General features: G+C 41.5%; 1 protein-coding gene across 1 annotated transcript in view; it reads right to left on the bottom strand.

The window, feature by feature from the left end:
* PRKCH (protein kinase C, eta) overlaps window positions 1-25,260 on the bottom strand; it is a 370,394-nt gene extending 345,134 nt beyond the window's left edge. The window contains exon 1 of the mRNA XM_011961950.1: window positions 25,167-25,260. The gene's annotated coding sequence lies outside the window, so the exon portion shown is untranslated. The remainder of the gene's footprint in view (window positions 1-25,166) is intronic.
* Window positions 25,261-27,180: the final 1,920 nt, after the last annotated feature.

The raw sequence follows: 27,180 nt of genomic DNA, 5'->3' as shown, positions 1-27,180 counted from the left end.
CCAAATAGTGGTTGCTCATAAAATGTCTGATGAATGAGTGAATGACTTACTACCTCTGTATTAACCAGGGCATCCAGAAGACTGGATCACCACATAGATACAGAAAGATAAATACTTAGATAGATATAACGAGACAGACAGACACAAGACAGAATGAAGAGGAATCATAGAAAAGAAAAACCTCCTATTTCTTGAAAATCCTGTGAGTGGAACCAGAGAATTTTAGATAACTCAGGCAGGTATCAGCAATACGCAGATGTGAGCATGTCTACGTATTACTCTGATTATACTTTCTGTTTCATTTTCTGTGGGTTTTTTAGGGTGACAAATCTCTGAAAATAGATACTTCTCAGCCTTCCAATGATACCGTAGTTACAACCTCTCTGCAGCAGGAAAGTCCATCCCTTTGACAATATTGAAAAGTGCTCTGCAATTCCTTCAGTGATCTAGAACAGTTATGCCCTTGCTTGATCCAAAGTTAATGACATCTGTTTATAAAGGAGGAAAAAAGACCATAATGTTTTATATCGTGTTTTTCCATGTGCGATTGGATTTTCTAAGCCAGCCTGAAAGCCACAGGCTTGCTAGACCACAGCAGCGCCCTAAAGCCGAAGTGGTGAGCCTCTGTCTGAAATGAAGGAAAGGATGACTTCATCCTCAGCAGTTAAGGACGGAGGGATTATGAGATTTGAAGTGGGATTTGGAAAAAATCTCTGGTGCTGTGGATATGGGGGCTGCTGGCAGCCTCTTCACCTGGGCTGAATCGCCTCACTCCCTCCTCTCCAGTTATAATAACTGCCCTCTTGGCTAGGACTGTGGCAGGTTATTTTCTATCATTTTTTCCACTCCCAGCTTCTAGGGATTTTACTGTGGATCTTAATTTCCCACTTTTGTTCAAATCTTCTTGACACGATTTCAGATCATGAGCAATCTTAAGTGTGGAAGGATATTAAATGCATGGTGCACTTGGCAGTTTAGGAGCCACAGTGGAGAAGCAATTAAGGGGGTGAGGAGTGGGCTGCAGTCATTAGAGATCACTTCTGCTCTCTGATGGCTGCACAGCTGTGTTTGGCTTGCCTACTCATGTGTGACTGCAAACCAACAAGACTAATATTTAGGTTATTTCATCCAAATGGAACAGATTTACGGAGTACCTACTATATGCAAAGCATCCTACTAGATGTTGTGTAGAATTGTAACAATTAACAGAACTTTCTTGGCACTTTCAATCCAGTAAAAGCTATGCAAGAACACGTGGTGGTTTTGTACTGTGTTGATTTCGCCAGGCTGGAACTGCCTTTCTAAGGATTTCTTTCTCTGCTTGTTCCTGGGATAGGGATGGTCACGAGAGAAGTTTGTGGAAGTGATGGAGTGTCCATGTTGAGGCTCTGAAGGTTGGTGTAGGTGCCACACACTGTGGCACTGTGCATGCTGTCACTGCTCTTCTAGCTTACCTCACACAGGGGCATATCACTGCAACCCAGAGTTCCTGGAGCTCTTCCTTCAGCTTCTCCAAGTCCTGGGCCATGTATCAGGGCCACTCCCTGGCAACGGGCATCAGCTGCTTCTGCAGGGCAATTCAGCATCAAGGTTCGAAGTATTGAGAGACAAAGATAGGTTCCAGTTTGTCCTCATGGGTTCCAGTTGTCCAGGTGGGCTCCAGTTTGCCTTTTTCCACGTTCAACTTTCATTTCCAACTGCTGCCCCAACACAAGATGCAGAGACAGCGGTGTGGCATTTACTTGGACTTTGTGTTAACGCTAGATTCCTCCTCTCACTCCCACAATTGCATGTGGTTTAATTCCTATGTGCAATGCCTCCTTCCATATCATTCATAGCGCCTCTGCTTCTCTAACTCAACCCAGGTGATATCGAATGCACACACACACACACAGAGAGAGAAAGGACTCTTGGCCTATTAAATGTGATCACTTAGGACTTCTATACATTTATTCCAATGATGTTCACTGACTCATTATGGGACTTGGAAAGTCACTTTATCTCCCTTGACTTCATCTGTAAAATGAGGGCTGGGTCTAAATCAATGTTTTTCATTTTGTCTGGTTATTAAATCATGAAGGTTATCATGATAAGTACAGAATCCCAAAGTCACAGTTCAGAGACACTGAATCAAAATCTTCAGGGGAGTGATCAGCAAATCTTTGTTTTATACCAGGGCCCCAAGTAATTTGTATCATCACGCAAAGTTGGGGCAAGGTTGATAGGTATGGGTGGGTAGTTGGTGGCCAAGAGGGCAAGTGGAAGCTGGAATGCAATATGTGCTTTACTCACCAAGCTGTACGTCCTGGTGACCAAGAGGTATTTTATTTAATTAATTTATTTTTTTCCGAGACAGAGTCTAGCTCTGTCACCCAGGCTGGAGTGCAGTGGCATGATCTCGGCTCACTGCAACCTCCACCTCCTGGGTTCAAGCAGTTCTCCTGCCTCAACCTCCTGAATTGCTGGGATTACAGGCACCTGCCACTATGCCACTCTGCCCAGCTAATTTTTATTTTCTTAAGTAAAGACAGGGTTTCACTGTGTTGGCCAGGCTGGCCTTGAACTCCTGACCTCGTGATTCGCCCACCTCGGGCTCCCAAAGTGCTGGGATTATAAGCATGAGCCACCATGCCTGTCCCCAAGAGACATTTTAAACATTTGTAGTGAACTAACTCAGAAAATCAAATACTGCATGTTCTCATTTATAAGTGGGTGCAAAACAATGGGTTCACATGGACATAAAGATGGAAATAATAGACACTTGGGAGTCCAAAAGGAGGGAGGGAAGGAAGGGGATGAGGGCTCAAAAATTACCTTTTGGGTACAATGTTCAACATTTGGGTGATGGGTACAGTAGAAGCCCAACCCCCACCATTACTCAATATACCCATGTAACAAATCCCCTGCATCTAAAAGCAAAAAGAAAAAGTTTGCACAAAGGCTTATGGCACCCTGAGTTTGGAAATTGCTGGGTCATATGACCACCATGGTCCAGTCTATGTCTGACATTCCGTAATTTGAAGCTGTATGAGGATCCTTTACAGTGTCCTAAAATGAGGCTTGCCCTTACTCATTGCTTCGTGATAGTCACTCTTGATGGTTGTCTCAGTCAGCTTGGGATGCCATGATAAAATACCATAGACTAGGTGACTTAAACAACAGGCATTTATTTCTCACTGTTCTGGAGGCTGGAATCCAAGATCTTGGTGCCAGTATAGTCGAGTTCCTGGTGAGGGCCTTCTTCCTGGGTGGATGAGTAGCTTTTTTAAAATTTATTTTTATTTTTATTTTTTAAATAAGGGCACTGTCTTAGTCTGTTTTGTATTGCTGTAACAGAATACCATAGGCTGGGTAATTTATAAAGAAAAGAAATTCATTTCTTACAGTTTTTGAGGCTGAGAAGTCCAAGAGCATGGCACCAGCATCTGGAGGGCCTTTGGGCTACATCATCCCACGGCGGAAGATGGAAGGGCAAGAGAGCATGAGAGAGCAAGAGAAGGGTTTTATAACAAACCTACTTTCTCAATAGCAAAGCCATTCCCTTGATAATGACATTAATCCATTCATGAGGGCAGAGCACACATGATTTGAACAACTCTTAAAGATCTCACCTCTCAATGCCGCTGCATTGGGAATTAAGTTTCCAACATATGAACTTTAGGGGACACATTCAAACCATAGCAGGTACTAATCCCCTCTAATGACCTAATTATCTCCCAAAGGCTACAACTACAAATATCATCATATTGGGGTTAGATCTTCAACAAATGAATTTTGTAGGGACACAATTCAGATCATAGCAATGGTAATTGAACTTTGGGTATTGTTAATGAACAAAAGGCTGTTATAAAGTCAATAGTGCTTTAAGATTATTGTTTATTTTATCAATCATTGTTGTTAAAAATATGGTTATATATGTGTGTGAAATCTTATTTAAGCTATAGAAAATGCCTGGTTCTCATACAGACGTGCTCTTCAGGCCTCTATGACTATGGGAATCACTGAGAATGTTAAGACTTTCACCTTTAAAATTATATTCAGAACTAGTCAAGGAACTCAATCTCATAACTTGGGGGTTATGTCTCATCTTTGATAGAAAATGGTAATATCCAGCTTGGATTCTCACCTCATTTACTCAAACACGTTGCTGAATAATTTTTAGTTGCTTACAAAAAGTTAAGCACACTTTCAAAATTAAACAATTATTACAAAGTCATTGAGAACTGCCTGAATGAGAAGACTGTCTTACAATGTTTTTTGTCCCTTATAGTACTTTCTCCAGTGCCACAAATCTGGAAAATGCCAATAAATATTTACTGAATAAAAAAATAAATACATACCACTACTGAACCATACACTTAAAAATGGTTTTAAAATTAAAATTTAAGTGAAAGGGATCACAGTATTTAAAGGCAATTCTTTTAAAAAAGAGAATTCAGTAAATACTTTGTGATTGGACACTGATTAAATCAAACATCTCATCTATCCAGGTAACGTTTCAAAGAAGGCACATTTCAAAAAAAAAATCAGTTGTTGCTTCATAATCACATTTGATTTGCAGTTGGTTTCCATGCTTCTAATGTAAACCCCATTTTACATTCAAACAGCCAAACATTTGGTATTTGCTTGTTCTTTACCTGACTAATGTCCTTGCCATGTTGAGGACAACACATAAATCAAAGGCTGGAGCTGTCCTCGCTGCCGGGCCAGGCAGAGTTTCATGGGAAGAAACGTGAGAGGCACATCTTTAGTCTGTCACCAGTGAGTTTGAATTCTGGCTCTGCCACTAAACAAGCTATGTGACCTGGAGCAAATAGCTTCATCTCACCTTCTTTATCTGTATTGATAATGCCTACTTTTTTAAGTGTAGAGAGGATTAAGTTAGATCATGTTGATGCATGAATAAAGCAATATTATAAAGAAAACTTAGCATAGCCCTTAGCAGACACTAGGTACCCAATAAGTAGTAGCTCTTAAGGGATCCATGATTATTATGTTAAAAGAGAGGTTTACGTTCATCACTTGTAAATTGAAAATATCTATCTGCTGTAAGAATTCAAGAGTTAGGCAAAATAAGAAAGTGCAGCTAAGAACCTGGCCTAGGGAATTGGGTGGTATGGGCAGAAAACATCGAAAGCATAAACCAAAGGGGAATTCATGACCAGGACATCATGTGTAAGTGAATTGGGTCTTCCAAATAGATTGGGGTGTGCCAATCCAGACATGCACAAGGAAACAAGGAGAAACCAGAGCAGGGACAGGAAGTGGAAAGCAGAATGATCCATCTCGGACAGGGTCAGGGTTCCACATGGTAGGCAAACCCAGTCTGACCTCAGATGCCAGGGCAGTTGTCGCCCCTCCCTCCCACCCTGCATCCTTCCTATTGTGGGCAGCATCCTTCCTATTGTGGGCAGCATCCTTCCTATTGTGGGCAGGTGTTGCTACCCCAGGAAGGTGGGGTAGCAACACCTTCCTATTGTGGGCAGGTGTTGCTACCCCAGGAAGATGCAGAATCTCATGGGCCCTTAGGGGATGTCAATACATCTTTTTTTTTTTTTTTTGAGATGGATTTTCGCTCTTGTTGCCCAGGCTGGAGTGCAATGGCACGATCTCGGCTCACTGCAACCTGCACCTCCCAGGTTCAAGCGATTCTCCTGCCTCAGCCCCCTGAGTAGCTGGCATTAAAGGCATGCACCACCATGTCTGGCTACTTTTGTATTTTTGGTAGAGATGGGGTTTCTTCATGTTGGTCAGGCTGGTCTCGAACTCCCGACCTCAGGTGATTCACCTGCCTTGGCCTCCTAAAGTGCTGGGATTGCAGGCATGAGCCACCATGCCCTGCCAACATCTTTTTTTTTTTTTTTTTTAAATCACAGGAGAAATAAAGCCTTTGAAAAAGAGGTAGGTTACTCCCCTTTGCTTCCCTCCTGTCTCCAGGTCACCTTCATCTTTCTCTGGACCCCAGGATGCTGGACCTGCATATGGCATATCCCAATCTCGTTTGCCCCCTTGCTTCTAATTGGGTTTGTTCTCTTGAAAGAGATTGTTGGATGGAAAGACATGGAAGTCTAGGTACTCCCCTATCTTTTCCCATGTTCCCTCCTATAGTGGGTTCATTAGTCTCCCCTAAAATTCATATCTACCTGGAAACTCAGAATGTGACCTTATTTGGAGATAGGGTTTTTGCGGAAGTAATTAGTTAAGATGAAGTCATAGTGAATTTGGGAGGGCCCTAAATCCAATGACTAGTTTCCTATAAGAAGAGGAGAGGGCACACAGAGAAAAAGGCAATGTCAAGATGGAGGCAGGGATTAGAGTGATGCAGCCAGAAGCCAAGGACTGCTGGGAGCTAGGAAGAGGCAAGGAAGCCTTCTTCCCTAGAGCCTTCAGAGGAACTGCAGTCCGGATGACACCTTGATTTCAGACTTCTGGTTTCTAGAACTGTGAGAAGATAAATTCAGTTGTTTTAAGCTAAGCTACCAAGTTTGTCATAATTTGTTACAGCAGCTATAGAAGTAAACTGAACTTGACCTTCCTATCTTAACTATAGAAATAAACCAATAAACTGAACTTGACCTTGCTATCTTAACTCCTCCCTGCTCCCTCCAATTACAGCCTCTTATGGGCAGCCTCCTTTCCATGGTGTCATTGTTTGGTACATTTTCCCCAAAAATGGATGCTGAGAAAAGTGCTTGTCTGAAGATGATTGATTGGAGAGGTGATGACAGGAAGCACATGTGAGGAAAAGGAGAAATGAGACAGAGAAGGAAGAAAACCCAAAAGAGGGAGCTTTGGTGAGCAGTTGCCACTGTGGGCATCAGAGGCTCAGTCCTACTGGGCTCTGAAGAATAGCGCAGAATTCCTCTCAGAATCTCCCAACCAAGGAATGTTGTGTATTCACCACTGACTGTGTTCACCACCTCCAGGCTCACTGACTGAGTTGCTTTCCTCTTGAAGATCATGTGCTTAGACTTCACTGTTGCTCCAACATTGGTGACGCTGGTCATGAGTGTTGCTTATCTTTTAAAGTGCTGGTCCCAAGGAGAACCTAGGACTTTTTAAATACCTATATTAACCTTAAATTAGAATTAAAATGTCATCAAAATAATACAAAGCACATGGTAAGAAATAAAATAGTATGGAAGAGCTTACTCAGTATAGAAGAGCTTACTCAGTAACAAATAATACAAAGCACATGGTAACAAATAAAATAGTATGGAAAAGCTTACTCAGTTTCATTCTCTAGAGATAATTCATTTAAAATTGTTTTTAGTTCTTTTGATGGTAACCTCCATAATTCTAGATAGGATATCCTATACCTCTATTTATTTTCCTTCCTTCCTTCCTTCCTTCCTTCCTTCCTTCCTTCCTTCCTTCCTTCCTCTCTTTCTCTTTCTTTGTTTCTTTCTCTCTCTCTCTCTCTCTATTTTTTCTTGAGACAGGGTCTCACTCTATTGCCCAGGCTAGAGTGCAGTGGCATGATCATGACTCACTGCAGCCTTGACTTCCTGTGCTCAAGTGATCCTCCTATTTCAGCCTCCTGAGTAGCTGGGACCACAGACATGTGCCAGCACGCCTGACTAATATTTTTGCTTTTTATTTTTGTAGAGATGTGGTATCCCTATGATGCCCAGACTGGTCTCTAACTCCTGAGCTTGAGCAATCTTCCTGCCTTGGCCTCCCAAAGTTCTGGGATTACAGATGTGAGCCACTGTACCTGGCCTGTTGACCATTTTCTATCCCTTATACACTTCCTGCTCTTGTTCTTTCCCTTTTGTGTTTTTATACTTTTATTTCTCCATTTACTAGTTATGTGACCTGGGAAAGTTATTTAAACTTTCTATCCCTCAATTTCCTCATACATAAAATGCAAAATAATGGAATTTACCTTACTAAAGTAACAAAGAGGATTAAGAGTTAATAGAAGTAAGGCATTAGAACAGGTCTTGGCATATGGTTAGCTTGATAATACAAGTAAGTTATTAGTTTTAGTTATTATGTAGTGAGGTTTTTAGAGGGATGGAAAACAGAATCCCAACCTGCAGTATTTAGACAATTTATAAAGGGCTCGGCCGGGCGCGGTGGCTCAAGCCTGTAATCCCAGCACTTTGGGAGGCCGAGACGGGCGGATCACGAGGTCAGGAGATCGAGACCATCCTGGCTAACCATCCTGAAACACCGTCTCTACTAAAAAATACAAAAAAACTAGCCGGGCGAGGTGGCGGGCGCCTGTAGTCCCAGCTACTCGGGAGGCTGAGGCAGGAGAATGGCGTAAACCTGGGAGGAGGAGCTTGCAGTGAGCCAAGATCCGGTCACTGCACTCCAGCCTGGGCGACAGAGCGAGACGCCGTCTCAAAAAAAATAAATAAATAAAGGGCTCTGGTTGCCAAGGGAGGAAACTTACAGAGTGAGATTAACTAATGTATTTAACATCAGTTAAATACATTATAATTTAGTCATCTTTAGCTAGGGGCCCCCTGAAGCAGTTTCTTAAACTTTTCTATACATCATAATTACTTGGGAATCTTATTAAAATGCAGATTCTGATTATTGCTAGCCTTTCTAGTAAGTTCCCAGCGAATGCTGAAAGTGTGTGGGTATTTGTGTGTGCATCACATGTGTGCACTAGATGCCAATATGAAATATATTATTATTATTATTTTGAGACAGGGTCTCTCTTTGTTACCCAGGCTGGAGTGCAGTGGTGTGAACATGGTTTACTGCAGCCTCAAACTCCTGGGATCAAGTGATTCTCCTGCCTCAGCCTCCCATATTACATATGTGAGCCACTGTGCTCAACCTGAAATATATTCTTACCATAAGTCACAGTGAAAAAATTTGAAAAACACTTCCTAGAAAAGTATCTCCCAACCTCACTCTGAGCTGTCTCCACAAGAGATGCCCCCAGTGCCAACCTTGGGAGTCAAGCTTTGATTTTTTCCAGGAAGCAAGAGAGCTCCCTAGTGCTCGTAATCGCTCTGCAATTTTTGAGTGCCTCACAAATCCTCACAAATCTTCAGTCCTGTCATTTGAGTCCCCCCAAGCCTCTCCACCATGCCTGAGATGCTTCCTGGCATTGTCTGCTTCTCTGTGCTGGTTTTCCCAGCACTTTGGGGCTTCTGGCTTGGCACCTCTTTCGCAGACCACCGGGGGACTTAACATCCCCCACCCCTTCCCTGGGATATCTGGTTTCACTCTTTAGCTTCTGGTTTAGGGTTTCTCTTCCTTGGAAGACAGGGACAGCTGGGAATGTGGATCTCATCCTGTCTGGGTTTTCCCCAGACAAGTGGCGGTAGTAGCAGGATATGAGGTGCTTGAAGACCACTCATGCTACTATTATCACAGGCAGCAGTCAGTAACTGAAGGAACAGGTGCAGTGGACCAGGTTTCACTTAGTGGGCAAGAGGGAAATGCATGCAGGGCAAGCAGAACAATCATGGATTTTTAAAAAATCAACTAGGGGGAGAGACGAACAGGTGGAGTGCAGGGAGTCTTAGGGAGGTTAAACTATTTTGTATGATACTGTCATGGTGGATGCATGACATTGTGCATTTGTCAAAACGCATAGGATGTACAGCACCAAGAGTGAAACCTGGTGTAAACCATGAACTTTGGGTCATAATAATGTAACATTGGCTCATCAATATAACAAATGTATGACATTAATGCAAAGTGTTAATAATAGGAGAAATTGGGGAGGAGGGTGTGAGGCTAAGAATATAGGAACTCTCTATACTTTCCATATGATTTTTTCTGTAAACCTAAAACTATTCAAAGAATAGTCTATTAATTTTTTTAGACTGGAGGTAAAAACTAACCTCACTTGGCTATTGTGATGATTAAAATGGGTTAAACATAGAAAAGCAGTAAATAAATGTCCATAGCACCAAAAAAAACCACCATTACCTGTGTCCTACAGGAATACATCCTCCCCTCCCCCACTGCTCTCCCTAGAGGTGCCAACTGCTCTTGAAGTGGCCTGTATCCTTGCAGGCTATTTTCCATGCGTCTACGTATGTAAAGGAGACAATACCTTTCAAATACCTCCCAAAATTGTGTACCCTTTTTTGTAAGCTACTTTTCCTTCATGTATCCCATCTACCATTAAGGCCAAACCTTGAGGCTTTTTGTGCCCTGGGATTAGAATGGTAAGACATAGACCGGAAGAGGAAGTGGAACTCCCACCTGGGAGTATGTAAAAGAGAAGAGTGAGTGAAAAGTTCAAAAGTGTTCTTGTTTTCTCCCATCTCTAGGCTGAACCTTGGGATGGATGGGCGTGTAATGGCATTCAGATAGGTACAAAAGAACCCAAGACCACTGGGGCTAGTGATGTTTACCCAGAGCCCCCTGGGGGGTTGTGGTTCCAGCCTTTGGAAGAAGCCCCTCATCTCACTTGGTGCCACTTACATGTATATGATGTGCATTTCTCGGGGATGGAAACCTAGATGTAGATTTACTGAAGTGAATAGTAGTATGGGCATGGTTCCTATTATAAAAAGTAATGTGTGCACATGGAAGTAATCACTTAAATGGCAAGAAATAAAGACTAAAAATCTCACTCCATAATCAGCACCCCAGGCTCACTTTTTGTAGGTAACTGGTTTTCACTTGTTTATAGTTTTTTTTTTTTCCTGGTAGTCATCTACATAATTCAAATAACAGCTTATACTGTTTCTTGGTTTATCAATTTCAAGGATTTCTTGAGTAGTGCTTTAAAAAATTACAAATATGACTCACATATATTAACCACCCTTCCAGATTTTGTTAACCTGTTTTTATTTTGAGTTCTATTGGCTATGTATATAACTTTAAAAATACAGCTTTTTTAATGTAGTGATGTTAAATAATATCTCTTTTACTGAGAAATATGAGGAAGTCAATGCTATTTTCCTTTTGTTCCCCTCTCTTTCCCCTAACTTTATATTACTATTTTTATGTGATCAAGGTTGATAATGTTTATATTCTCTTTTGTTATTATAATCAAGTCTTACATGCTTTATTTATAGAATAATTCTTTAAAAAAATCCAAAAAGCATTTATAATACTGATTATGTAAATATAATTTACTACTGATTGGATAACATAGCTTAGCCAGAAGCAATATATCACAGAAATAAATCATGCAGCTTAGAATAGCTCTGCCACTGAAGAGCCATGTGACTTGGTAGAGTCACTCAATCTCTCTAGGCCTCAATTTTTCATCTGAAAAAAAATGAGATAATACCTACCCTCAAATAATTGTTTGAAGATTAAATAATCTATAAAGCACTTAGCACAGTGCCTGACACATAGTAAAATGTCAATAAGAGTTCATTATTATTGTTATTATTATTAGATCATGTGAATGAATCCATTAGGAAGGTGTTGTAATTCTTGTTATTAAACTTGCATCATGCTAAGAATATTCCGAGTACCACAGTTAAATGGATTCTCTCTCTTGACACTTCATCAGTTCAAAATAATTCCATAGATTAGTTTGCTTCATTTTTAAACCAGGATTTTTTATATTTTCTGACTTTTCTAATTGTCTTTCTATTTTCTTGTTGAGTGAAAAAACATACACTAGTCCCCTCTTCTAAGTGGGAAATATGTTTCATGACATTCAATGGATGCCCGAAACCTCTGGTAGTACTGAATTCTACATTTACTATGTTTTCTCCTGCACATACATACCTATGATGAAGTTTACTTTATAAATTAGTCACAGTAAGAGATTAACAATAATTAATAATAAAATAGAACAATTATAACAATATACTGTAGTAAAAGTTGTATAAATATAGCCTCTCTGTCCTCAAAATATCTTATTGTATGTAATGTTTTCAAACCATGGTTAATCGTGGGTAACTAAAGCCACAAAAAAATTAAGCCCTGGATAAGGAGGGACTATTGTAATAAGGCTATCTTCCACTGCGAGCTGAATGGTCGATTTTGAGGAGAAGAAAGAGACTGTGTAGTCCCTGACAAATGGAAAGAGATAGAATCCTGTCGGTTTCTGACTTTCCAGTCCTGGTTCCCATGTGACCTGGCTTTTTTCTATTCCTCAGATACCTGGAAGATTCCCTATTCTATTCTTATAATATCCTGTAACACACACACACACACACACACACGCGCGCACTGACTCACTCACTTAAACAGTAGCATGTGAGCGTTCCTGTTTTCCTGAAACCCAGTGGACTGGTAGAGGGAATTATAATGAATGAAAAGTCTGGGGACTCTTTCCAACCCTGACATTTTTTCTATGGTTTTAAGCTCTTATGGTAGTCTTCATATCCAGTTTTTTGTTTTTGTTTCTGTTTTTGCCTTTTTTTTTTTTTTGAGACGGAGTCTCGCTCAGTCGCCCAGGCTGGAGTGCAGTGGCGTGATCTCAGCTCACCGCAAGCTCCGCCTCCCGGGTTCACACCATTCTCCTGGGACTACAGGCGCCCGCCGCCACACCTGGCTAATTTTTGCATTTTTAGTAGAGACGGGGTTTCAACGTGTTAGCCAGGATGGTCTTGATCTCCTGACTTCGTGATCCACCCGCCTCAGCATCCCAAAGTGCTGGGATTACAGGCGTGAGCCACGGCGCCTGGCCCGTATCCAGGTTTTCATTCTGGGGAAACTCATCCTATTTTCGCTCCCTCTCTCCACATTTGTCACTTCCTATAGAAAAAAGAGAAAAATGCCCTCCACTTGCAGAAAGGGTCGATCTTGCCCTTTAGTCATCACTCATCCTTAGGGATTCATAATGTAAAGTTCCCAGACTGTACTCGTTAATACATTTAAAGGGATACAATACGAAATTCAAATTTTAATATACCGGATATGCAATCATTAAAGAGTAAGAGGAAGGAACATTTCTGTTTCCTGATAAGGAAAACTAGCTTGTGTATCATAACTAGCTTTAGATGTATCATTCTGTACATCTTGGCAGATACAAAATCAAAATTGGGGGATGGAATCCAATCCAAAAATACTGAAATGTTCTAGGAATGAATACTCTTTGGGTGCAGCTTAAGTTTAACGCCAAACTTTCCTGAAGACCAAAGGGGAGGGGGAGATATAATAATAGAAGTAAGCCCTCCATGGGGAACTAGCGCCTGATGTTTCATGATGCTTTCCAACAATGCAAATGGTGTCAGTTCCCCTACATTGACTGTGGTATTTTAATAAATCAAATTATCAAAGCCTCATAAATGTAAAAAAAATGAAACAAAAACAAGTGAAGCAAGCATAGTTTGCTGCTCTAACATCAAAAAATCCCAAACCATAAATCCATAACATTCACTTTCAAAAGCAGATGATGAAAAATATGGAATGAGTTTCTTAGATTTAATTTTAAAGCAGCAAAAGTATGTGAAAACAGAAGAGAAATGCTGAAAAGCAGAAACCAGAGCAGAGGGCACTTCATTTTAGAATTTTTAGCTTCTCCAGGGAGCAAAAGAGCTTAGTTCCTTGATGTCTGGAAAACCATGGGCGAAGTTTGCAAACTCTTTTTATTTGTATTGAGTCCAATCATTCAGCTCAAGTCAGTAAATCAGACACCCAGGGGGTACATAACACATTATTAAATCTATGCAAGAGTTCTGAGTTCATCAAGGAAAAGAAAGAAAGGTGCTAAATGTCATGGGTGATTTTGCTGGTAATCAAACCATCCAACGTTAAATTGATTTTTAAATCATAGTCTCTTTTTGTTGGAAAGTCTCAGTTATTAGTAGTAGACATTGGTCATTTTTTGGAGTTAAACACATTTCTTTCCCCTACTGATGACATCCCAGTTTCCTTTCAGATAATTGCTTTTCCCCCATTGTGTGTAATCTTGGTGGGAAGTAGTGTCTGCCCCCATCTGTCAGCCTTGCAAGCTTGATGGGGTAGGTCAACCTTATCCCAGTTTGTCCATGAGTGACACAGGCTGTCAATAAAACTCTCTCCCCAGCCTGAGGATCTCATGGGAATGATGCACAAATATAAGATGGTAGTGAAAATCTGTTTATTTCTGCTGATTGGCTGCCCTAGTTTCCTTGCATCCTGTCCATTTTACAAACATAGCCTTCCAGCCTTTTGATCTGTCCCCAGTAGCTACTTAGCAAATCCTTTACTTTTTCTTGAGACCATTTGAGTCTGTTTCAGTAACTCCTAACTAGGAATTCTGACCAATGTACTCATTTATTCAAAGAAAAAACTGTCTTGAACATCTACTATGTTTTGATCTGGGAATATAGAGACATGGTTTCTGCCCACACACTAACTGTGGGGAGATTATTACGTAAACAAATAATTACAATACAATATAATATGCACTATCATAGAAATGAACAAAGGTCACGAAGGAAGAGGTCAATAATTCCACTTAGGGGACATAAGGAAGGAGAGGAGGTAAAGCACAAGTCTAGTTTTGAAGGACAAGTAGGAATTTGCTTGACGAGTCAAGCCTTCCAGCAGAAGGAACAGTGCACACAAGGCATGGAGGATGGAAGAACAGGTCATGTTTGGGGAACTTCCAGTAATTAGGCTGGGGCAGAGCATACATGGGCGAATGAGTTTGAAGGCTGAGAATACGTCATGAAGGACAATGTATTCAGTGCAATGGGATTGTTGTTAAATAAATAGCCAGTGGATGGCTAATGCAGAGAAAATAAAAAGCATTGCTCTTAAATACATGAGGTCTCAGAAACTAGTTGTCCAGAAATAAAACTTAAACTGGACAACAGATGCTTCAGACCAGTCAGGAATAACTTTTTTTAAAAAGATCAATTCAGAAAAATAAAAACATTTGCAGGATATATTTTACAAACAAAACAATTACTTTAAACCTCATGGGATTCCAGTTTTGATGACCTACTCTACTGATCAGAAGAATGTCAAAGATTTGATTGGCAATTCTGATTAACTGCTAAAATGTTAACACAGGAATATTTGAGAATTATCTACAGTTGGAAGACAATTCTCCATGGGTCTCTCACATCTCTACACACCTCACAAGTGGAGGCACTGACTGTTCTTTATTTCTGATCACCTTTTCAAGCAAGTGTGCATAGTCAATAGCCTTGGAAGACAGAGATATAGTGTTGGTTTGAGTGTTTCTTCCCTCCAAAACTCATGTTGAAACTTAATCCCCAACGTGGCAATATTGAGAGATGGGGCCTTTAAAAGATGATATGGTCATCAGGACTCTGCTCTCATGAATGGATTAATTCATCGATGGATTAATGGACTAATGGGTTAATGGATTAATGGATTATCATGGGAGGGGAACTGGTGGCTCTAGAAGCACAAGAAGAGAGACCTGAGTACATGTTAGCATGCTCAGCCCCCTCACTGTGTGATGCCCTGCAATGCCTCGGGACTCTGCAGAGTCCTTATCAGCCAGAAGGCCCTCACCAGACATAGCTCCTCAACCTTGGACTTCTCAGCCTTCATAACTGTGAGAAACAAATTCCTGTTCTTTGTAAATTACCCAGATTTAACTATTCTACTGTAAACGACGGAAAACAGACTTAAGATACCCTTACAGAGCAAAGGGCATAATACCAAATACCTGTTCAGTGCTTAGCACTGGGCTAAGCCCTGTGGGACATAAGAAAAAAGAATAAAACATAACCCAAACTCTCATTATATGTAGGGAGAGGTGACCAACACATCTAAAACTGGAGCAAACACCACAAAATAATATATCAGCAAGTATTACATTCCATGGCAAAATATGTCCTTTTATTTATATTGTTTTGGACATTGTCAAATTTCAAAGGAGACGAAAATCAGTCAGGGCTCGATGAGGCAGAGGAAGCCTCTGTAGAGGGAACTTAAGCTGGGCTCTGAAGAATGGGAGGATTGCTATGAGAGGAGAACAGAAAAGAAAACATTTATCATGTAAGTCAGGAGTGAGATGGCTGAGCAAGTTGTTGAATGTCTCCTGTATTTATCCTCTAGGTGTCCTAGTCTCCCTGTCTGTGAAATCTGGGCAGTAATGTCCCAAGTCTGAGAGAAGTCATAGGGATGCAGTAAGTCAGCAGGTGTGAAAGATCTTTTGAAGTGATAGCACTCATAGAAAAGATAAACTGACTGATGAAATGGACAATGATCTTCTTATTGCTGAATCTTCTTTTCTCCAGTTTAAATGTCCCTGGGACTCTATGTTCACGTGTCACATAGCAAAGCATGAGTCCTGTCTGTCGTTCTGTGTAACTATAACACAGTTTATCTGTGTTCTTAATGTGTACTGGTCAGAATTCTCCAGTTATAACCTGACAGACACAGATCGGAGAGGGATTTTCACCTTCTTTGGTATAGATATTGTACTTAAGCAGCCAAAAAGGCATTTAGCAGCACTAACTTTTATAGTCCTGTCAACTAAAATTTCTTTTAGTTTTAATGTAATCTGCTACTGTATTGTTCCCTACCCTGTACTTCTGGACTTAAAGGTAAGATTTTAAACTCAAGTTTCAATTTGCTGTCTTCAGATGAGAGCTGTTGCAAAATGGTAGTGATGGCTGAGCAGATTAGCAACCTCAAAGATATGTAAAGCAATTACCTAAACTGGTATCATCATCCAAAGGGGGAAACTGGGCCATTATCAATCCATGGTCTCTTGGTGCAGATGTCCCTTCAGCAATCACACTTCCACCTTTTCCCCCAAGCTCCTTACTCCTGACCATCACCACATTCCCAGATGGCTTTGCTTCTTAACGCTAGGTGACAATTTCCTCCCAGAACACCTATAGATGTCTTCACTGGCACCAATTCCTTTCTCCTTCCCTCTGGGATCCAATGTTATGCTTTGGCATTTTTTTTAATAGGCTATTTTAAGGACTTCATGCATTGGCTTTTTGTGGCCATCATTTCAACAACCCATGTTGTCTCTCTCTCCTGTATCTTTAATATTGCCCTTCTTACTGCCTCTTCTACTTCAGCACAAAAATAGCTTTTATGTCTTTTTCATAAAACCCATCTATCTATAAAGGGTTGAATGTTTCCAGGCCCCCAAAATTTATATGCTGAAGCCCTAACCCCCAGTGTGCTTCTACAGAAGTAATTAAGATTAAATGTGGTCATAGGATGGGGCCTTGGTCCTATAGGATTAGTGTCCTTATAAGAAGAGACACCAGAAGCATGCTCTCTCTCTCTCTCTCTCTCTCTCTCCCCCTGTCTCTCTCTCTCTCCTCCATGTCCACTGAGGGAAGTCCATGTGACAACATAGTAAGAAGGTGGCCATCTACAAGCCAGGAAGCAACCCCTCACCAAACTCTAAACTGATACATGGGTCTTCAACAACTCCTACTCCTTTAAAATTCAATCCAAGGTGTCTTCCTGGGAGATATGCCCTGATTCTTAATTCTACTTTGGATGTTCTTCCTTTGGTTCCTAAAATATCCTATGCATAATTCTTATCACATTTAATGTAACCATTTACTCATCTGTCTCCCCCACTAGTATATGCTCATTGGATTTTATGAAGAACATGCCTCACTTAATTTTACAGTCCCAGTGACTAGCACATTGCCTGACACAGAGTAGGCCTTGAAAACCTAACACTTGATAGGTCTTCAGTTATAAAATGCACTTTGAATCCTCTCTTTTTGGTAAAAGATACATCTTTGAACCATACACTATAAAAACTTATCATAATTATGGTAATCTGTCCTTGAAGGTGGGAAACCAATTTATTTGCATAAATTTGGGCACAGAAAGTACTACTAATAGAAAATAAACTCATTGAGAGACCACAGAGTAGAGTTCAAAACAAAGACTCTTAGATAAAAACAGAATGTGTTGATAGCAGATATCTATGTAAAAGATATACTAAAGGAAGTTATTTAGGCAAAAGAAAAATGATCCTAAATGGAAACATGGTAATACCAGGAAGAATATAGAGAAATGGAACAGGTAAATGTGCAGGTAAAACATAATGAATATTGACTGTTTAAAATGATAATGATGGCCAGGCACAGTGGCTCACACCTGTAATCCCAGCACTTTGAGAGGCAAAGGCAGGTGGATCACCTGAGGTCAGGAGTTTGAGACCAGCCTGGCCAACATGGTGAAACCCCGTCTCTACTAAAAATACAAAAATTATCCGGGCGTGGTGGCGCATGCGTGTAATCCCAGTTACTCAGGAGAGTGAGGCAGGAGAAACACTTGAACCTGGGAGGTGGAGGTTGCAGTGAGCTGAGGTTGAGCCACTGCATTCCAGCCTGGGTGACAAGAGCAAGACTCCGTCTCTAAATAAATAAATAAATAAAACGATAATGATAATGTTTTATGGGAATACAACTATGTAGAAATGAAACATATGACAACAATAACAATAGCCAAAATAGGGTAAATGGGTGTCTTAGTCTGTTTGGGCTGCTATAACAATATATAATAAACTGGGTGGCTTATAAACAATAAAAATTTATGTCTCATAGTTCTGGTGATTGGGATGTCCAAGATCAAGGCAAATTTGGTGTCTGGTGAGGGCCTGCTTTCTGGCTTATAGATGATACCTTCTTGCTGTGTCTTCACATGGTAGAAGCGGTGCAGGATCTCTCCAGGGGTCTGTTTTACAAGAGCATTAATCCCACTCATGAGGGTGCTATCACCCTGACCTAATTGCCCCCAAAGGTCCCATCTCCAAATGTCATGCCCTTGAAGATGAGGATTTCAACATACAAATTTGAAGATGATGTAAATATTCATATATTCAAACCATAGCAATGGGCTTAAATGCTGGAAGTTTCTTTCATTGTCCTAGAAGTATTAATGATACTAATTTATAGTAGATTCTAATAAATCAAGGATGCATATTTATAATCTCTGTGGTAACCACAAAAGAATAACTAAGGAATGTATAACAAAAAGTAAATAGAGAGTAGGAAATGCAATACTTTTTTAAAAACTAAATTAATTTAAGAAAGGACAGAAGACAAGAAAGGAGAGAAAGAGGGATAAAAGACAGATGGGACACACAGTAAATGAAGAGAACAGTGGTAGATCTAAACGCAAATAGATAGCCACGGTGGACCTATTGTTCAGAGCACTAATTTCAGAAAAGCAGGAAAAGTCAGCCTGGGAAAGCAACGTGTTTATCCTAGAGCAGGTGTGCAGAGGAAGATAGAAAGAAGATCCTTTGTGCCTTAAGTGAAACAGGGAGGGATATATTATCAGGTGAACTTTCTGGCCCAATATATCCCCTGAATATGGATTCTCTGAGTGTGAAAGTCTATTGTATCCCTACAATAAACCCTCCTTTTTGAGCTGATTTCAGGCTGTTCTGTTCCAACCTTCTGTTGCAAACAAATGACCCCTGACTGAGACAGTGGTCATGGTCAATAAGAGCCAAGAAATATGGTCTCATTAGGCCAGCCTCTGGGGAGAAAGAACTAGTGTCTTGGTCATGAAACATTTATCACAAGAATGCTTTCATATTCTAGGTTTTGATCATGATGATTTCTGGGTTTATTTTTTAAATATTCTAAAACAACAGATAACCACTCTTTACATTAATCTTAATACAACGGTGATGTTGTTTATAATTAACAGAAGATTGAAATTTGCAAAGTAAAAATTTTTCATGCTAAGAAAGCAAAAGAAAAACAAAGGCCTCTTGGTTGATTTTTCTACCATGACCATCTGGTTTTGTAATTAATGTCTTGCCAATATACTAAAATATTTTTAATGTAAATCTTTTACATTCTTGCTGCATTTTCAATTAAAGTCTCTGAATTAAAACTTTGTACCATGAGTCAGCAGTTAAGGCAAACATGTTTTTTCCATTTATCTTCCTTTGGGAAAGCCTAGTCCCAAATGCAGAATGTCTGCCATCCTTTAGTTCTTTTCATCAATCCAGATGTCCATAATTACTTCTAGAGGTTACCACAGTGGTTTGCCCTGCCATCTGACACCATCTTTCCTATGATCGCCTAGGATGGCTTTCTTTGCCTTTAATTATTCCCTCTAAATACTCCCTCTTAACAGAAAAAACATAACCTGTGGTCTGTAGATCCTAGAACCTGGAGATACCTCATGTTCATGGTGACTTCGTGCACATTTTAGATGCATGCTGGGACAAAGAGATTGTGGTTGTGGACAAAGAGAAGTGGTTGCTCTGTTCCCAGAACTGCATACCAGAAAGCCGATATTTTAAAAAGGAAGGGAAGGTGAAGTCCCAAAAGTCATGAAGTCCAACAGATATTATTTAGGACAATGTCTTCCAAAATGTGGCCCCAAACCCACTGTGACCCTTATTAACATTGGGTTGGCCTTAGGCAAATGGCCAATTGACCATCTACTAGAGATGCTAAGCTCAGTAGTATCTGGTTGCCTGAACATGTAGGTCAGAAAGCTCTGCTTCTCCTGAAGAAGCCCTTCTGAAAGCACCCTACCAAAGGCACTACCTTGACCACCTGGCCATACTGCAGTCGTTCCTTTTTGCACACTCCTCTACACACACATACCTGACAGCCAACTTTGGTGATAATAGTGTAAAACTTCATAAAATGTTACTAAGCCTGGATTTTTCAGACCATTTACTATTTGTTAAAATTCTAGTACAGGTCATATGTTATTCTAGGAGATTTACCTGCACCATCTCTAATTCTTGCAATAACTTCTCAGATTGAACACCTTTATCTCTGTTTAACAGATGAAGAAACCTAGGCTCAGAGTTGTCAACTTGCCCCAAATCACATGGCTATTTTATCTTTCTGACCTGGCTTTTCATATAGGAAAATTAATCTAGTCTGGGAGTATCTGCTCAGGAATTGAATAGAGAGGGAAAATCCAGAAATGACAACAGGAAAATAGAAATAACTTCTTTTTAAAAATTAAATTTGAATAATATGCACCTGTATCATCTACTGCTTAAAACCTTCCTATTTCACACATCAGAGTAATACCTAACTGATGGAGTTGCCTATTTAGGGTTCTGAACCAATATGTCATTATTTCAGGCACGCGCGCACACACACACACACACACACACAATGTTTTAGGAAACACTTCTTATTCTTCATATGCTTTGAATATCCATCTCCCTGCCAATGACCCTGGGATGAGCTGAGTGTACATGAATTTAAACATGTGGATTACATTCTTCTGGAATACATATGAGCTTGTAAACTAAGCGGGAAAGAACTTAGGAAAAAGTTTATTTGGGGATTTGATCAAAACCAAATTACTCAAGGAAAAAGCATACAAAATCTGCAATAGTTCAACAAACTCCCAAAGCCATCAAAGCCAAAGGCTCTAAACAATACAAGCCAAGCAATTCAGAAAGAGTAAGTTGAGACGTGAAAAATTCTGACCCAATTGCTTAGTATACGTTGTTTCTAGATTTTTTTTTTTGAGACAGGGCTGGAGTGCAGTGGCTCCATCTCAGCTTATCTCAACCTCTGCTTCCCAGCTTCAAGCGATTCCCCTGCCTCAGCCTCCTGAGTAGCTAGGACTACAGGTGTGCACCACCATACTCAGCTAACTTTATAATTTTAATAGAGATGGGATTTCGCCATGTTGGCCAGGCTGGTCTCCAATCCCTGGCCTCAAGTGATCTGCCCACCTCAGCCTCCTAAAATGCTGGGATTACAGGTGTTAGCCACTGTACCCAGCCTAGAATTTCCTCAACAAAAGCCAAAATTTTATTTTAAGTCAAGAAAACAGGCCTTTCAGGAGAGCCTGAGAAAAAAATAGGTGAGCAAAATCTGGTTACCTTAACAAACTGAGTCAGTGTAAGTGTGGAATACATAGGAGATTGTCATAGCTGCAATAACAAACCCATTCCCTCCTCTCACTTTCACTGAAGCTGCTTGGAGAAAATTTTTCCACCTTCTTCAGACTGAGAGAAGTCACATTTTCTCTCTCTTGTGCAGAATTATATTCACCCAAGTCCTGACCACAGGCCACAGAATCAGACTTCTTATTAATAATAATCTTTTTCATTGTTTTGATTTTAGAAATTAGTTAATCCTGTGACTCTCCTTTCATTGAAAACTATTACTGCATTTGTTTCTGTGGTCTTTTGGCTTGAGCTAGTTGTTTACAAGTTATTTTTTTCACCCTAAATTGTGGGTTCATTCATTTGATCAATAGATGAATAAATAATTTTGGCATCATGGAAATAAGGTAAAGTAAATAGCAAGTAACTGGGGGTGGGGTGTGGATGCTACTTTAGATCAGGTAGTGGGATGGCATCTCTGAGGAAGTGACATATGAGGTGGGAGTCCATGGGTCAGGGGAAGAGAGTTTCAGGCCAGGAACAGTGAGCGCAGAGCCTCAGAGCGGGGAGCATCCTGCCTTCAAGAGAATAGAAAGATGGGAGAGTGGTCCTAGAGTGGAAACACAGCAGGGGGCAGAATGGTGGGAGACAGGCTGGGGTGGGCCTACATAGGCAAGCTGTCGTCTTGGAGAACACGGTTTAGATTTCACATTAAGTATGAAAGAGAAACCACTGAAGGATTTCCAGAAAGGGAATGACATAATTTGGAATTTCTGGGGTTTTTGTTTGCTTGTTTTCTCTTGAATTTTTGCTTTTAAAAGACCATATTGACTGCTGTTTAGAGAATGGACTAAAGTAGGGCATGAGTAGACGCAGAGAGACTAGAAGGTTGATACAGATGTTCAGGTGGGAAGCAACTACTGGTCTCTCTTTTGGGGCAATGATATGAATATTTAAGTCGAAGGGCTGTGAAGACCTGACTACCCTAAGATCCCAGAGCCTGGAGCCTGTTAACTAAACTTTTCTTAAAGGGTTGGGGGTGAAGGTGGGGGGTGAGGATGAGAAAACTTGTTTTATTCAGAAGAGCAGCACCACAACTTATTACTATAACAGTTCCCGTTGAGTGTATTCTATGTGGAGAGTACATTATGATATGTAATATATTTTATCAGCCCAATGACCCTATAGGTTGGACATTATTAACTCTGTTTTGCAGATAAAGAAATGGAGGCATAGAATGGCTAAATGATTTCTCCAAGGTCACAAAGCTAGCAATTGATGAAGATGAGATTGAACAAGTCCTTGTGCTGTCCCAGAAAGAAAAAGAGAGAGAGAGAAGGAAGGAGAAAACGAAAGGGAGAGAGAAAGAAACAAGCCTATCAGGTAGAAAACTGATAGTACTATTACATTAAAGATTATATAAAAAAATATATCAGTGGTTTCACTGACATGACTTGGGAGGAGGACTCTACCCATATATTAGAAATTAATTTTGAACATTTACTTTACATTGTGGCTGACTGCGAGTGATAAAAGAGAGAAAAAAAGGTCAAACTTTCTAAAAGAAAGCAACAGATTAAAAAGCGTCATCATTATCAGAAAAAATAAAAATCAAGTAACATATACTCAACCAAAAAGAAAGGAAGGTAGGAAGGTAGAGAGAAAGGGAGGAAGAAAAGAAGGGAAGGAAAGGAGGGAGGGACGGAGGAGGAAGGAAAATGTGCCTCCCCTACTCTCAGGAATAAACAGAAACCCGAGAGAGAGACAGGCAACATTTCAGTGCAGTCTCTTAATAATCAAGGAAACATCTCTAGGCGGGCAGACAGGGGAAAGGCCCTGCACTGGAGACAACTCTGAGAAGGAATATCTTACAGAGTCAGGGCACACTTCATCCCCTCTTTGCCTTTGCCCTAAACTTGAGAATTTTGCAAAAAGAAAATTATGGACTTTGCCTCGTTTCTGTTACTCTGTTTTCTTAACAAACAGTGACCTAGTGAGAAATCTCAGTAAGGTCAGGGCTGGGAGACCGGCTAGCTGGGGACCCCGCTGGGATTCCCAAACACCGGCGGGCCTCCCTCTGTAGGGAGCGCGGACGTTGCCCGGGCCTCGCGGGGGAGCTGGGGCGCGGGGAGCGCTGCGAGTCGCCGCCGCACCCTGGGTTTTCTTCCGAAGGAGCAGATCATCTTTCGATCCCATTCTCCTCGGCTGCTGTCCTTTTGTTTTATGTAGTGTTGGTTTTTCTGTTCAAATACAGCAACGGGCTGGGCGCGGTGGCTCACGACTGTAATCTCAGCACTTTGGGAGCCTGAGGCAGGTGGATCATCTGAGGTCAGTAGTTCGAGATCAGCCCGACCAACATGGTGAAACCCCCGTCTCCACGAAAAATACAAAAATTAGCCGGGCGTGGTGGTAGGCGCCTGTAATCCCAGTTGCTCGGGAGGCTGAGGCAGGAGAATCGCTTGAACCCGGGAGGCGGAGGTTGCAGTGAGTAGATTGCTGCCACTGCACTCCAGCCTGGGCAACAAGAGCGAAACTCCATCACACACACACACACACACACACACACACACACACACACACACCAGCAACGTCTGGGGGTGAGGAGGTCCCAGAGGCAGCAGGGCCCCCGGAGCTGGAGGAAGCCGGAGGGGAAAAAGTTGGGTTGCGGAGCCACAAAGTCGCCTGCCGGAGCCGCTCCCTGGGAGATGGAGCTGGAGCCGGAGACGGAGCCGGAGCCAGAGCCAGAGCTGCCTGAGAGCCGCAGGCCAGCCTTCCTCGGTTTGCAGGCTGGGGGCGGGGGCAGAAGCTGAGCCTGCATCCTCCTCCTAGCCCACAGCTGCTCAGCCCTGCTCTGACAGGCACAGAAAGTTGGGCCGCCTCCCCTCCCCTCTGCCCTCCTTCCTTAACCTGCAAAGGCAGAGGTAAAGCCAGCGCTTGTCTCTCAAGACAGGACAGTTATGGGTGCCCCGGGGGCACAACCAATGGGGAGTATACTTTATGCTAGATATATACTATTCCCTATTAATAGAGACCACATGTATAATATATAGCACGCGTTATCTCACTTAATCCTCCCAACAAATTAACCTGAAACTCAGAAGTGTTGTCGTATCTGTCCAAGGTCATACAGCGAGTTAGTGGGATGCTAAGAGTCAAACTCAGATCTTGACTTCAAAGCCCCTGCTTTTAGTTTGTAGTATTCATGAACTGATTGGATAAATGTATGAAGCACCCACTATGTGCCAGAGGAGGATAAAGACCACTGGGGGCCCTGAGGCTCTGAAAAGATAAGGATATCCTCTTGCCATCGAGCACGCAGTGTGGAATTCAAAATGAAATGTGATTTTGTTAAGGTTACAATATTTATGTCTGCTAAAACTAAGGCAGCACACTCCATTCTTAAGTTATATTTTTCTGATCGAAAAACTCTGACCAAGATTGCTGATGCTACATTTTTCTTTTTGTGTACTCAAGAACATGCGTAGTTAACCCAGACCCTGATACCATTCTGGACCAGACAGAAGCAGCATCTTTCTCCTGGAGGAGCTTTGAGCCACAGCAAGAGCCAGGCATTACACCCCGATAAGCATGCAGAGTTCTGAAGAACAACCTCGCAGCCTCACTCACTACAGGCTTTTCCTCTGGACCTGAGCTCTGATGCCCCCGGAATTGTCAGAATCAGAGCAAATCTGGAGGCCAAAAAGCAAGGCCAGCAAAGCCGGGATCCCTGGGGTAATTAGGCCCACCTTTCCCACAGGTGCTACACAGGTGGTCTCAGCTCCCAGCGATGACCCAGGAGAAGCCCACGGGAGCCCTCAGCTGCAACCAATCCTCCAGGCTGCTGGCCTGCCTGCCTTCCTGAAATAGTCCAGATTTCACTTATTAAACATATTAATCTGAAGTTAACAATTTGTGCTTGTTTCACTAAATGGCTTGAAGAGAAGAATGCAGGGAAAAAGAATTTGATTTGATGGGAAGGCTTAACCCGGATGGACTAAGCGGCCTTCATATTCTGACTTTAAAACAACTGGAAATGGAGGGACTATTCACAGAAGTGGAGAGTCAGAGGGTAAACCTAACTGGAGTTAAGGAAACACAAACAAAACCCATCCCCTTCTTGGCCCCAACCTGCCATGTGACTCTAAGGACATTGCTTACTGCAGTGATAGCATTTTAAACAGCTGCCCAGAGGGGTTTTAAATAGACTTGATGTAATTCAAGGATTTATAAAGCATGGGTTACCAAAATATTAAAGTTCTGAAATATCCCTAAACCAAGACCATGGCCCTAGCATTACCCACTCTGAACCGAATCATTCTCTGCTGTTGGAGTGTGGTGCATGTGGCTTCTTCAGAAAACTGTGGCTGCTCTAAATGAGTGGCCAGAAAAAGATAAACAGCCTCTGATGAATAGATGTGACCTTCCATGTAAAAACACACTCTCCCGGTCTTCGGCAACTCAGTCCATGGAAAGCACTAATCTTCAGAAAATAAGCCAGACAGTTATTTTTTAATTGCTTATCAAATCTAAGTATTCAAGGAAATTACAGTGGGGTGGGGTAGAGGTGGGAATACACAAAATCATGAATCTGGGTAACAAAGTACTCCTGGACCTCTGCTCTATAAAATAAACCACAATTATTCGAACACTTTACAGCCTTAATCAGCCTAGCCCCTTTGAATGCAATGGTCTAAAAGTGCACACTAGTCTGGAATTAGAGATCATTTCCAAACTTCCATTACATTCTTTTCATTATGTTGGAGCAACTCTCCTTTTTGTAATCCTTTTATATCCCCCGGCCTCAAAGAGAACGCCCTGAACCAAAGACAGGTCTCAGAGAATTCTGACAGTTTTGTTTATGTCAAAAATAATGAAAGATGACAAGCTATCACATTTAGGCTTGTAACATGATAATTTGCTTCAGGACTCCCTGCTAAGATTAATTTGGAGACAGAGAAGAAGAAGGAAAAAGAGGAGGATGACAAAGAGGAGAAGGAAGTGGGGGTGGAGAAGGAGAAAAAAAAAAGAGGAGGTATCAGAAGCTCTCCTGGAAAGTAAGGGAGAGGGACTGGCAACTTGGTAGGTGATTTTTACTTAGCCAAGGGGCAGGAGAAAATCGAGTGAATCTGTGTGTGGGGGTTTTCATCCCATGTTCTTTATACTCTAAAGTCATATTTTGCTGAGGTGCATTGCAGTGAGAAACAATAGAACCTGTTGGTGATAATGCCTCAGGTATGGAAAACGTGGTGAGAAAAACTACCCTCTACTGTATGCACAATGTCACCACCACCGCCACCACCACTATCACCACTACCTCCACCACCACCACCAACACCGCCATTATCATCACTACTTCCACCACCACTACCACCAACACCACCACCACTATCATCACTACCTCCACCACCACCACCACCACCACTATCACCACTACCTCCACCACCACCACCACGACCACTACCACTATCACCACTACCTCCACCACCACCACCACTACCTCCACC

The sequence above is a fragment of the Colobus angolensis genome, unplaced genomic scaffold (assembly GCF_000951035.1).
Source record: "Colobus angolensis palliatus isolate OR3802 unplaced genomic scaffold, Cang.pa_1.0 Scaffold57, whole genome shotgun sequence".
In the NCBI taxonomy this organism is placed as follows: domain Eukaryota; kingdom Metazoa; phylum Chordata; class Mammalia; order Primates; family Cercopithecidae; genus Colobus; species Colobus angolensis.
Note: the sequence above shows the minus strand (reverse complement) of the source record. Positions and strands in the feature narration are given on the sequence as shown.